Source organism: Pteropus vampyrus, unplaced genomic scaffold, assembly GCF_000151845.1.
Source record: "Pteropus vampyrus isolate Shadow unplaced genomic scaffold, Pvam_2.0 Scaffold133, whole genome shotgun sequence".
In the NCBI taxonomy this organism is placed as follows: Eukaryota; Metazoa; Chordata; class Mammalia; order Chiroptera; family Pteropodidae; genus Pteropus; species Pteropus vampyrus.
Window position 1 is genome coordinate 27,714 of NW_011888914.1, and position 10,444 is coordinate 38,157.

Here is a 10,444-nt window from a genome sequence, read left to right on the forward strand (position 1 = left end):
AAGAAATAGATTTCTCATCTGATTTTTTTTCTGTCTATTCACAGTTACACATACCATATGGAATTTTCCATAAGATTTCAAAGTTCATTAGAGTTAAATAATTCTAAATATACATGCCTCTAAACATTGACTTTTCTTCTTGACTCTTTTCCTAACCAAGAGCAGTAGTTCTAATCATTGTCTAGTCTTAATGATAAGAAATAAAAGACAGGTGCTAAATTCTTAAAATACTGTGTTTATCACTATATATTTATCTCTTGTGATTCTTACATCAGTTCAGTAAGTTAGGTATGATGAATCTATTATTCCTTTTTTAAGATAAAAATACAGAAGCACTGAGATTAAATAATGTAGCTCAAGGCATACACTCATCAAACAAGGACTAGAAGTTTTTCTGCTTCTCTAAATGACCAGATTACATGTTGTGCATGAATGTTGAAATTTTAGAGCATAACTATACTGCCTGTTAACCTGTCATTTACATTTTTTTCATTTTATATAGACACATGTATGGTAAGCCTCCATGGTCTTTGTTCTCTAGTGTTACACCTGTGAACACATTATGCTACATGGCAAAAGGGACTTAGCAAATGTAGTTAAAATGACAGATTTGTTAAATTCAAGATAGTGAGAGTATTCTGGATTATCTGGTGGACCCAATGTAATCGCATGAGTTCATTAAAGCACAAGAGAATATCAGGGAGATTTGACCAAAGGAGTCAGAGATATTCAAAGGGCAAGAAAGATTTGAAACATTGTTAACCAGCTGGAAGAAGGAAGGGCAACATGTCATGGAAACAGAGACCTCAGTCCTACAGTTGCAAAGAATCAAATTATGCCGAAATCTGAATGAGTTTGTACATGGATCTTTCTTCAGAACCATTAGCTAGAAACTCAACCAGCCTACACTTTTGTTAGACCTTAAATGGAGTATCCAGCTAAGCTTACCTGGATTTTTGACCCATAGAAACTATAAGAAAATAGTTATTGCTAAGACACTAATTTTATGGTAATTTGTAACTGCAGTAATAGAAAATTAATACAATATGACACTTGCCTATCAATGCCATAAAGTCAGCGAGTTCTGTATGCAAAAATCTGAGCATAGTTTTCTCTCATGGTAAATGGGACATATATTATCTTGTGTTGATTCTCCTACTGACACTGATTAGGTCAGTGTAGTTAATTAGGTTAATGTAGTCAGCTTTTTTTCTTCACTTTATTATTATTATTTTTTATTCTGGAAATATATCAGGAGGGTAAATCTGCCTTATAGGAGGGAGCAGAGCAAAGCCATCAACAAAGTGACAAAACGACCTTTAGCTATATGAGACCAAGTGTTCTTCACTGTAATTCTGTTATTAGTCTGTGAAATCTCTCTTCTTTAAATTAGGTGTGAGGCTGATTCATCTGTTGCTGAAGGGAAGGATTGTCTCGAAAAAAAATAAAAACAAAAAATCTTCAGCTTTGAAATTCAAATTAGGCCTTTGGACCTCTTGATCCACACAATAGACTAGAGATGACATTTATGAGCTTTAAAAGCTAAAGCTCAATACGCCGAAGGACTCGAAATTTATGTTATAAGCCAAAGATTAACAAAAATATTAAATGACAAAAACAAAAGTGAGTTCAAAAATTATATGCACGTCAAATAAGAAAATTGGGGGAGAGATAACCAAAAATTGAAGAAGTTGGAGGATTCTTTGCCCTCTTCACATCCCTCATTCTGCCCCTTGTTTTCAGTCTTGGGAGCCCACAGGATTTCTTTATATAAGTATGGGGATGGGTGGGAGATTTAGAAAACAAATAGAGGCACAGACTCTCTGGGCAAATAGTTAGAATTAGTCTCACAGATTCTCCCCCACTCAGCCTTTAAGAGTTAGGTTGGGACTGAACGATGTATCTGTTAGAGATACAGTATCAGAAACAATAGAATTTTTATTTCTTTGATCTTGTGCCTATAAGTAGCCCTAAAATGGCAGTAGCAGCCGGAGAAAGTAGGTGGGGGATGCGTGTCAAAATGGGGGTAGGAGAGTGATCCTCACATGCTAACTTGTTCAGAGTACAGACCCTAGGACATCTTAACTAAAACCAGCTCCCCTGTGAAAGTCTCCCTGCAAATGAAGTTTCTCGAAATGCAGACACAATCCTGATCATTCCAGAATTTTCTAAACCAGAGACCATTGGAAGTCCAATTTTCACCTGTTAGAGATGGAGAGATCATTATCTAGAGCCACTCTTACCTCCCATACTCACAGAAGACCGCACAAATTCATCACTAGATTTCTTTCTGCTGAACTGGAGCAAAAACTTAACCTCCATCTCGGCACAAGAGGTCAGTCTCCGAAGGCACCACCACCAGTGTGAGAGAACAGCTGAACTAGATCAAAAAACCCATCGAGAAGCACAGGGCCAACACGGTCCCCATGAAGGATTATAAAAACAAAAACTCTAAAATGTCCATACATCGGAAGAACATGAAATTTTAAGTCAGACATACCTTTGTGTGAATATTGGTTTTACCACTTACTGTGTGTCCTTAAGCAAGACAGTATATCTCTCTGAGTCTCAGTTTAGTCATATATAATAAGAATTATAACTATTTTACTTAGTTCTTACAGATAAAAATGAGTTCATTTATGCTCCTAGGACAAGGGTCAGAACTAAAGCCTGCTGTCTCTGTTTTATGTACAGCCTGAGAGTTTAGGAATGGTTTTCACTTTTTTAAATGGTTGAAATTTTTTTTTTAAATAAATAAGAATAATATTGTATGGCACATGACAGTTATATGATATTTAAATTTCAATGTCCCTAAAGATTTATTGGAACACAGCCACGCTGTTCAATTATGTATTGGCTATGGCTGCTTCCATGCTATAATGGTAGAGTTGATTAGTTGCAACAGACACCATATGGCCTACAAAACCTATTTACTAGTTTGCCCTTTACAGAAAATATTTGCTGACTCCTGCTCTAGAATGATGCCAGACACTTATGAAATGCTGAAAAAATGTTAGTTCAGTTACTTTTTTCATTTTTCATTTGAGAATCCACCTGAGAGCAAGAAAAACTCCAAAATCAAGAACCGTAATGCTGTGGTCATTTAGGAACTTTCTATAGAGCCACAGAAAAATACATATGTGGAGCTAAATCTCTGCTGTTATTCTGTTTTGCTTTTATAAATCTGTGTTTAGCTCATCTCAGATCCAAATATTCATTGACAGGTTTAATGTATATTCCAATGACTTGCCTCCTGGTAATAGTAAGTCTTAACTACTGAAAATGTGCACATAAGAAATTTTAGAGCACATGTTACCCTATCACAAGCAAGTTTGATTAGTTTCCTAATCAGCTACCACGTGACATGCTCTATTTCTTACTTCTTAATTATAGCTCAATCCGCTGGAGGTCACTATGACCACTTGGCAGTGCCCCCTCTATAAGTTTCACAGTTCCTTATGTTAGATTCCATTTTAACTAAGTAGCCATGTTACCTACTGCTATTACTTTTGGTTTTCCTCTAATACTTGGCATTGTTGCCTATACTGATGTGTAGTTACTCATGGCAGGAAAAGCTGCTTTCCTCAGGTATCTCTCAGTTTCCTAGTCACTACCATCACCTGCTGTATTAAAAGCACTGTGATCCTTCATAATCAATGTGTTACTGAGTGGAGAAGAATACTTGTCTTCTATTTTTATGTCACATTCACCTAAAGGGAACAACTAGGGTCCCGATACATTTATTTAGCAGATATAACTGAATTATTTACAAATATTTTCTCATTTCTAAATCACACTTTCCCTCTATATCCCAACATTCAGGTATAAATGAGTCCAATTGTGGGAAGAGAATAGTTTGGATTGAGAAATGAATTATGTTTCAGAATAGTGCTAGGCTCTGATTCACACAAAACCAAAGCTTTGCTTGAAAACCAAACATCTCATACCTGAAACTTTCTACACTAAAGATGACATTCATTTTTCAGGAGGCTTCAGATTTCCTGATGCAAATTGACCTCTGGTGGGTCAGCTCCATAATTTTCCCAAATTTGTTTAGTCATGTATGAACCACAGTGGTCGCCCAGCTAAGAGTTCATTCGTAGTACCCATAATGCAGGATTACCTTTGAAGTAGTAACAACAGCATTTCAATGGGGAAAAATATCACTATGTGTGCCAATCATGAGAACAATTTTATAAAGCTCTTTTTCCTTCTGTCATACACATAGTGTAAGACATAAAGTATAAGTTTATTAATATTTAAAATTATGCTTATGTTTGTTTATGTTTATTAATTCCTAAAATCATTCTTACCATGTTAAAAGGCTTTTTACACATAACTTTAATATAGAGATTTTGAAGTTATTCTGGATTTGGTGAGGAAATACTCTGTACCTTTCTAATATCTATTTCTCTCTTATTTTTAATTCACAGAACCATGATTTCATTTAGGACATCAATGTAGCAATCTAAATACTTGCAATCCAACCTCCTTTTCAGACAAACGTGACCACAACCACGTTTTAGTCAATGAATTGTAAGCAGATGGTACTGGGAGTTTCTGGAAAAAGATTTTCTTTTCTGATTAAAAAAAAAAAAGATAAATAGAGCATGGTACCTCTACACTGCCCCTGTCTTTTTTCCTCATCATAAAAACATTATGTCTAGAGTTGCAGCCACAACTTTGTGATTGTGAGGTAACAAGCATAAAAATGAAAGCCAATACACAAAACACAATGGAGCAGAAAAAATGGAAAGAGTCTGTATCCTATATCTCTGCAGGCACCGTTCTACTGAACCAAGATCCTCAATCATCTCCAGAAATCTTGTTTGCGAGAAAAAACAATAATAATAATTAGCTTCTATTTGCTTTAAGTGACTATTGCTCAGTTATTTCTTTGTTGCAGTTTTTTTTAAGTTTCTAACTGATATAATAGGTTTAACCATGTAGAAGTTCTATTTTTAATGATTTTTAACTTATAAAAATATTTCATATAGTCAATCTAAAGTTTTGTCTGTTTAAATATGGTTTATTGAATAGGACTGTGATATGACAACTTGCATACGTTTTAAAACTTATTCTGTCTTATAGCTACAGGTAAATATAGGTTTCGGCATATGGTAAATATTTATTTTTAATTCATATTAAACAAATGTTTATTTTACTGATGTTTAATGTACAAGCAGTATGACATATTGGGTAAAACACACTCCTGAAGAGAAAAAAGAGAGAGGGAGACTCTCAATATAAACACTCTTAAATGAAATTTTAAAATATAATGCCCAAAGCTAAAATGTAAATAAAATTTTACACATTATTTAATGTGTATTCTCTGTGCGTTGCTTAGCAAATTAATTTGGTAAATATGTTCTAAACAAATTATATAAATAATGACCACTATCATGCAAAAGACATTTATTACAACAACAGTTTTAATAGTGGAATAGTAGAAAAATATGGAATCAGGATAATGGGTGAGCAAATTCTCAGGCATCCACTGTAATGGTCCTGGTATAGTCATTAAAGAACATTTTTAAAAAGCTGAAAAAATAAAAATAAATCATTAAATATTGGCAATCGCAGTTATAACACTGCAATTTTAATATATATAAATTTTCTGAAACAAGTTAAGTATAATATAATAATGTTACCTAGTCACAATGTCAGATGCAGAAGAATCTACATATATTTCTGCTATAGAGGATATTGCAATGATCAATAGAAGCTATCAAAATAAGCATCCATGAGCCAACCTCCAAATAAATAAGGAAAAATTCAAACAGAATCCAATAGTCATCCTTGAGATTCCTAAAAATACCTTAAAGCTTTGTGCTGAAATGTCATTAAGTGATCCATTTTAATACTATGTTTCTGAAACAGGTTTTCTTTACATTTCTAAATTCTTCAAGTAAAAAGAAAATAATATTCTACAATTTGATATCAGAATTTATAAAACTTGATGTACTTGGATATCATGTTGCACAATTCAATAAACACACTGAGAAACATCATACTATTTGCTTTAGAAGTATATTTTTCTATATTTGGTTTAAGAGATAAAATAATTTATTTGTAGCCATTACCAAACAAAACAAAACTGAATATGCATCAGGCCCTTTGTCTGCAAAAACTTCCTGTTATAAAATTGTTTCTACGGGAACATCAGATCTGATATTTATCATTTCAACTCACACTGACTTTTCCAGGAATGCCAACTTCAGAATATTTAAGAGGTGATTATAAAATATTATTTTTAAAATAGTTTTAGCAAGTATGAGTAAGATACCACATTCTGATTGAAATGATTAGAAACACCACTCCTGTGAATAAATTAGACAAATAATCAATAGATTTTAATAACCTAAATGTTGTCCTCAATCATCTAATGGATCACTCTTGAGATAATTAGGCCAAGAGTTTAAATAGGATGCTAAGGACCATGATATTTAACTAAATATGTACTTGTAAGATTTGTAAAAGAAAAAAAATTCTCTACACTAACACACAGAAGCAATTCTTGTCCTTCAAACAATGTGGAATAAAACTGCTTTTGTTCATGAAGAAAAGACAGTGGACAAAGATTGTTTCTAAAAAGGATCACTGTAAGCAGGTTGATCACTTGTGCAGCCCCCTCCCTTTAGTAATAAAAATTGTAATCTGGTTAAAATATCTGAGTTTTACCACTAGCCAAACCTTGGGTATAACTGACCATACTCCCAATTCCTAAGATGGCCAATGTTCGCCTAAATTAATCAGTGTATTCTATTCTCATGATTGGAATTAGGGTACATATATGATGTAAACATTCCAATCATAGTGAATCTTAGAGTTTTTCTGGCAACGTTAGGATAAAAGCATTCACCTCTGTATTTGCATGCTGAAGTATGCCAACGTGAAAACAGGAGCCACCTTTAGGAATGCTGCCTAAATTTTATGCCAACATGCACAATGAAGAGATCACAAACTACAGGGAACCAGCATATTAAAGTAAACTGGCTCTGAAATTTATTACCTTTGAACAGCCATTTAAGAGCCAACAAATTTCTTGATTGCTGGAACCAATTTGAGTCAGATTTTCCATGACAGGTAGCTAAAGTCATTTTATCAGATATAACCACCAACAGTTAATTAAGCGTATTATGCCATTAATAGTTTTATCTTCAGTGTATAAAGAATAAAATTTAAATGAATAATAAATTATGATATCTAAACAATATTAAAAGTATATCAATAACAAAAAAAGGTTAAGTCTCATTAACTAGAAAGTCAAGAAGGGGAGTAAAGTACAGAGAGAATTTATCTTGTAAAATATTAGCCGTGTTAATGTATTCACAGAGGCTCCAAGTAATATGGACTTATTCCTTACTAAAATCTCTATGCTAAATCTGCAGGAAAGGACTGAAAATTTAAATAGAAAAGACAGCTTTTTTTTAAGTGATCATGAAGGTTCTCTAATTTAAGGACCACTTATGAGGTCTAAAGACATTCAAAACAGGGTTTGCTGTAATGAGACTCCTTAGGCTATTCTCATAGAAAGGGTTGTCAGGTCTTAGAATAAAAGAAGAAATGCATAGACTCATTTAAAATAGTAGTCTTTTAGAGTTTCAGGAACAGCAATCTATTAAAATAGTATAGAGATTGAAATTTTGCTGGAAACATTAATATTGGGATGAGACATAGGTCCAAGTAGAATTATCACAGGCATATAAAAGGAATCACGCATTTTCAAACCTCAGAATATTTGTTAACATCCCCTTTGGTATAAATATTATTTTGATCACTAAGAAACTGCATATATATTTCTTTCCCAGGTCTGAACACTGCTACCTGACACAATGTAGGAGGGCACATTCTTTCTACTTTTTTCATTCTTTCCTTGGTCCATGAAAAAAAAATTTCTCTTAATAACCTCTGCTTTTCCAGGGGAGTACAGATAAAAAATTTTCACCTTTCCTCCAGCTCTTACAAGCTTTAAAATTTTCATCTTTCCTCCAGCTCTTACAAGCTTTAACCCCTCCCCATTGTAGCAGTAGTAACTTAACTCATTCTCTTATCCATAAAAGAACCTGTATTTATTTATCAATTGGTTCAGAATTCTTATAGGTCAATTCACATCTTTAAGTCGCAGCACAGAACTTAAATATACTGTTTATAATTTTAAAAGAAATCTTTAGAGAACAGTATTTTATATTGAAGCATATAAAACTTTACTTTTAAAGGCTCGCATTCTAAATATTAAATGAATATTTGTTGACAGATAATAATTTGGCTGGAGAGAAAAGAGATATTTAAAGTCTAGTGATAAAACGAAATGGTTTTAAAGAATAAAAGATAAATGTGAAATAATGTATAAAGAGTGGAAAAAGAAGGTGGCATGATTATAATGTAGTGAGACTACATGATGCTATCTTTGGCGTAGTATTAATAGTGTTAAAATTGTTCTCCATGTATATATTCTGTTGTTGGATTATTATTTAGATTATTATAGTAGCTTCCATGTATTAACTGCTTACTCTGGTTCATACATTTAAATCTATGCAACTATTTGAATTAATTCTCACTAATAGATTAAAATGTAGAGGATAGTTTTTTAAAATGTGCAAGTTTTAAAGAGCTAGTAGGAAAAAATATGAACAGGAAAATAACTGTTAGGGTTTTGAGAGATTTCTAGGACAAATAGTCAAAAGCACCCTCAATGCTTTAAATTAAGAGACATGTACAAAATATGATATCTTTTAATTAAAAAATTATTTAATAAGGTTTTGTCAGACTTCAAGTATAATATTTAAATAAACAATAAACATATAATTTAGTAAAACCATTTACTGCACTATAGCCAAGAAGCAGCAAACAATCCATGGCTTGTCTTTCTGTTCATTTCAGTATTTGGATGGTATTTGTAAAAATAGATAATAATGAATCACAAAAATGACACACGCATCTTGCCTGAGTCATTAAATATTCAGTTAGGTTAGCAAAGATATGAAACCTCTTTTTCAAATTCATCAGACTTGTTCAGCATAATTTTCCAGGGCTGATTTCACAAAGCACAACAACATCCCTCATAAAATTGTGGCAGAGAGTATATGTTCTCCTTATACTTCTCCAAAGATTTCTTGCAAAATTATAAACAGTTTCAGCCTATTGTTTTTAGTATCCTAATCTTTAATGCAACACACTTTATGGTATTCCTCCACTCAGGGTGCTTCCTCTTTCCCTTCATTTATCCAAAACTTATCCATTCATCAAAGTCACTGCACATCACGCCTGGAAAAGTTCCTTAATAACTCTTGCTCAGAACTACTCTTTCACATAGTTTATATCACACACATTAACACTTTATCATATTCTAACAGCATTGTTCATAAATTAATGTGTATTTTATAATCATAAATACTTAAGCTCTAGGAGCATATTTCTTTTTTTTAATCTCCCTACAAAACTTGCATTCTTAAGCTACAATAAACATATTTTTGCTAAATTGAATGAAATACTTCTATGTGACAGGCGAGTCTAACTAGAGTGCACCTTGGAATGCTCTTCAAAATGCATGAAGTTCTTTTGAGTCTCATTTCTGGAGAAAAGTGGATGTGAATGTAAATCTATTCTCTCTTCTTTGGCAAAGATTTGCAGAGCTTCCTGTGGCAGACCCATGGATCAGATAACAGAGCAGATTCTATTACTACTGTAATTACAAGTTGGCTATTTTATTTGAACATTTTATTATACCTTGATGAAGATCTGAGGCATTTCTTATAATACTAATAAAATAATATATTCAGTGTAGCCTCTTCTTCCAGAAAGCTAATCATGATACATACATGATAAAAAAGTTCCTATATCGTTTATAACAAAATATTAGCTGAATTTATTCACATGCAGGTGTAATCCTTGCTTTTTCAAGTTAGAATGATTACTGAAAACTGGCTGTTTGCTAATGACCTTGAAAATGCTTGAGTTGACAAGATATTTTGAAGGTTATGATCACTATTTCCAGTTCTCAGTCTTCTCTAAAAGAACCTTCTGTCCACAGCCATGCCATCTGAAACATGCCCGATCTCGTCAGATTTGGAAGCTAAGCAGGGTTGGGCCCGGTTAGTACTTGGATGGGAGACCACCTAGGAATATCAGGTGCTGCAGGCGTTTAAAAAAAAAAAAAGAACCTTTTCAACTATCGCCTATGGCTGCCCATTTTGAATATGGGACATATGCCTTCCCTTAAATCTAAGTACACCCAAATAGATGGGGAAGACTCCTGCTCCAAAGAATAACAATCCATCTATTGGACTGAGTTAATCAAATAGTCTCCCGTGATAAATCTGAGAAAAGATGTTAAGGAGAAAAGGAGATAAAGTTAAGACAGAAAAGAAATTTAAACCAATCTCTTATTAAGAAGTTACAACATCCCGAATTTCCTCTCTTACTGAGGCTTTGGTAATACAGA

The 10,444-nt window shown here is 33.1% G+C and overlaps 1 pseudogene; it reads left to right on the forward strand.

Moving 5' to 3' along the window:
• The first annotated feature begins 10,025 nt into the window (after positions 1-10,025).
• On the forward strand, positions 10,026-10,143 carry LOC111744371 (annotated as a pseudogene).
• Positions 10,144-10,444: the final 301 nt, after the last annotated feature.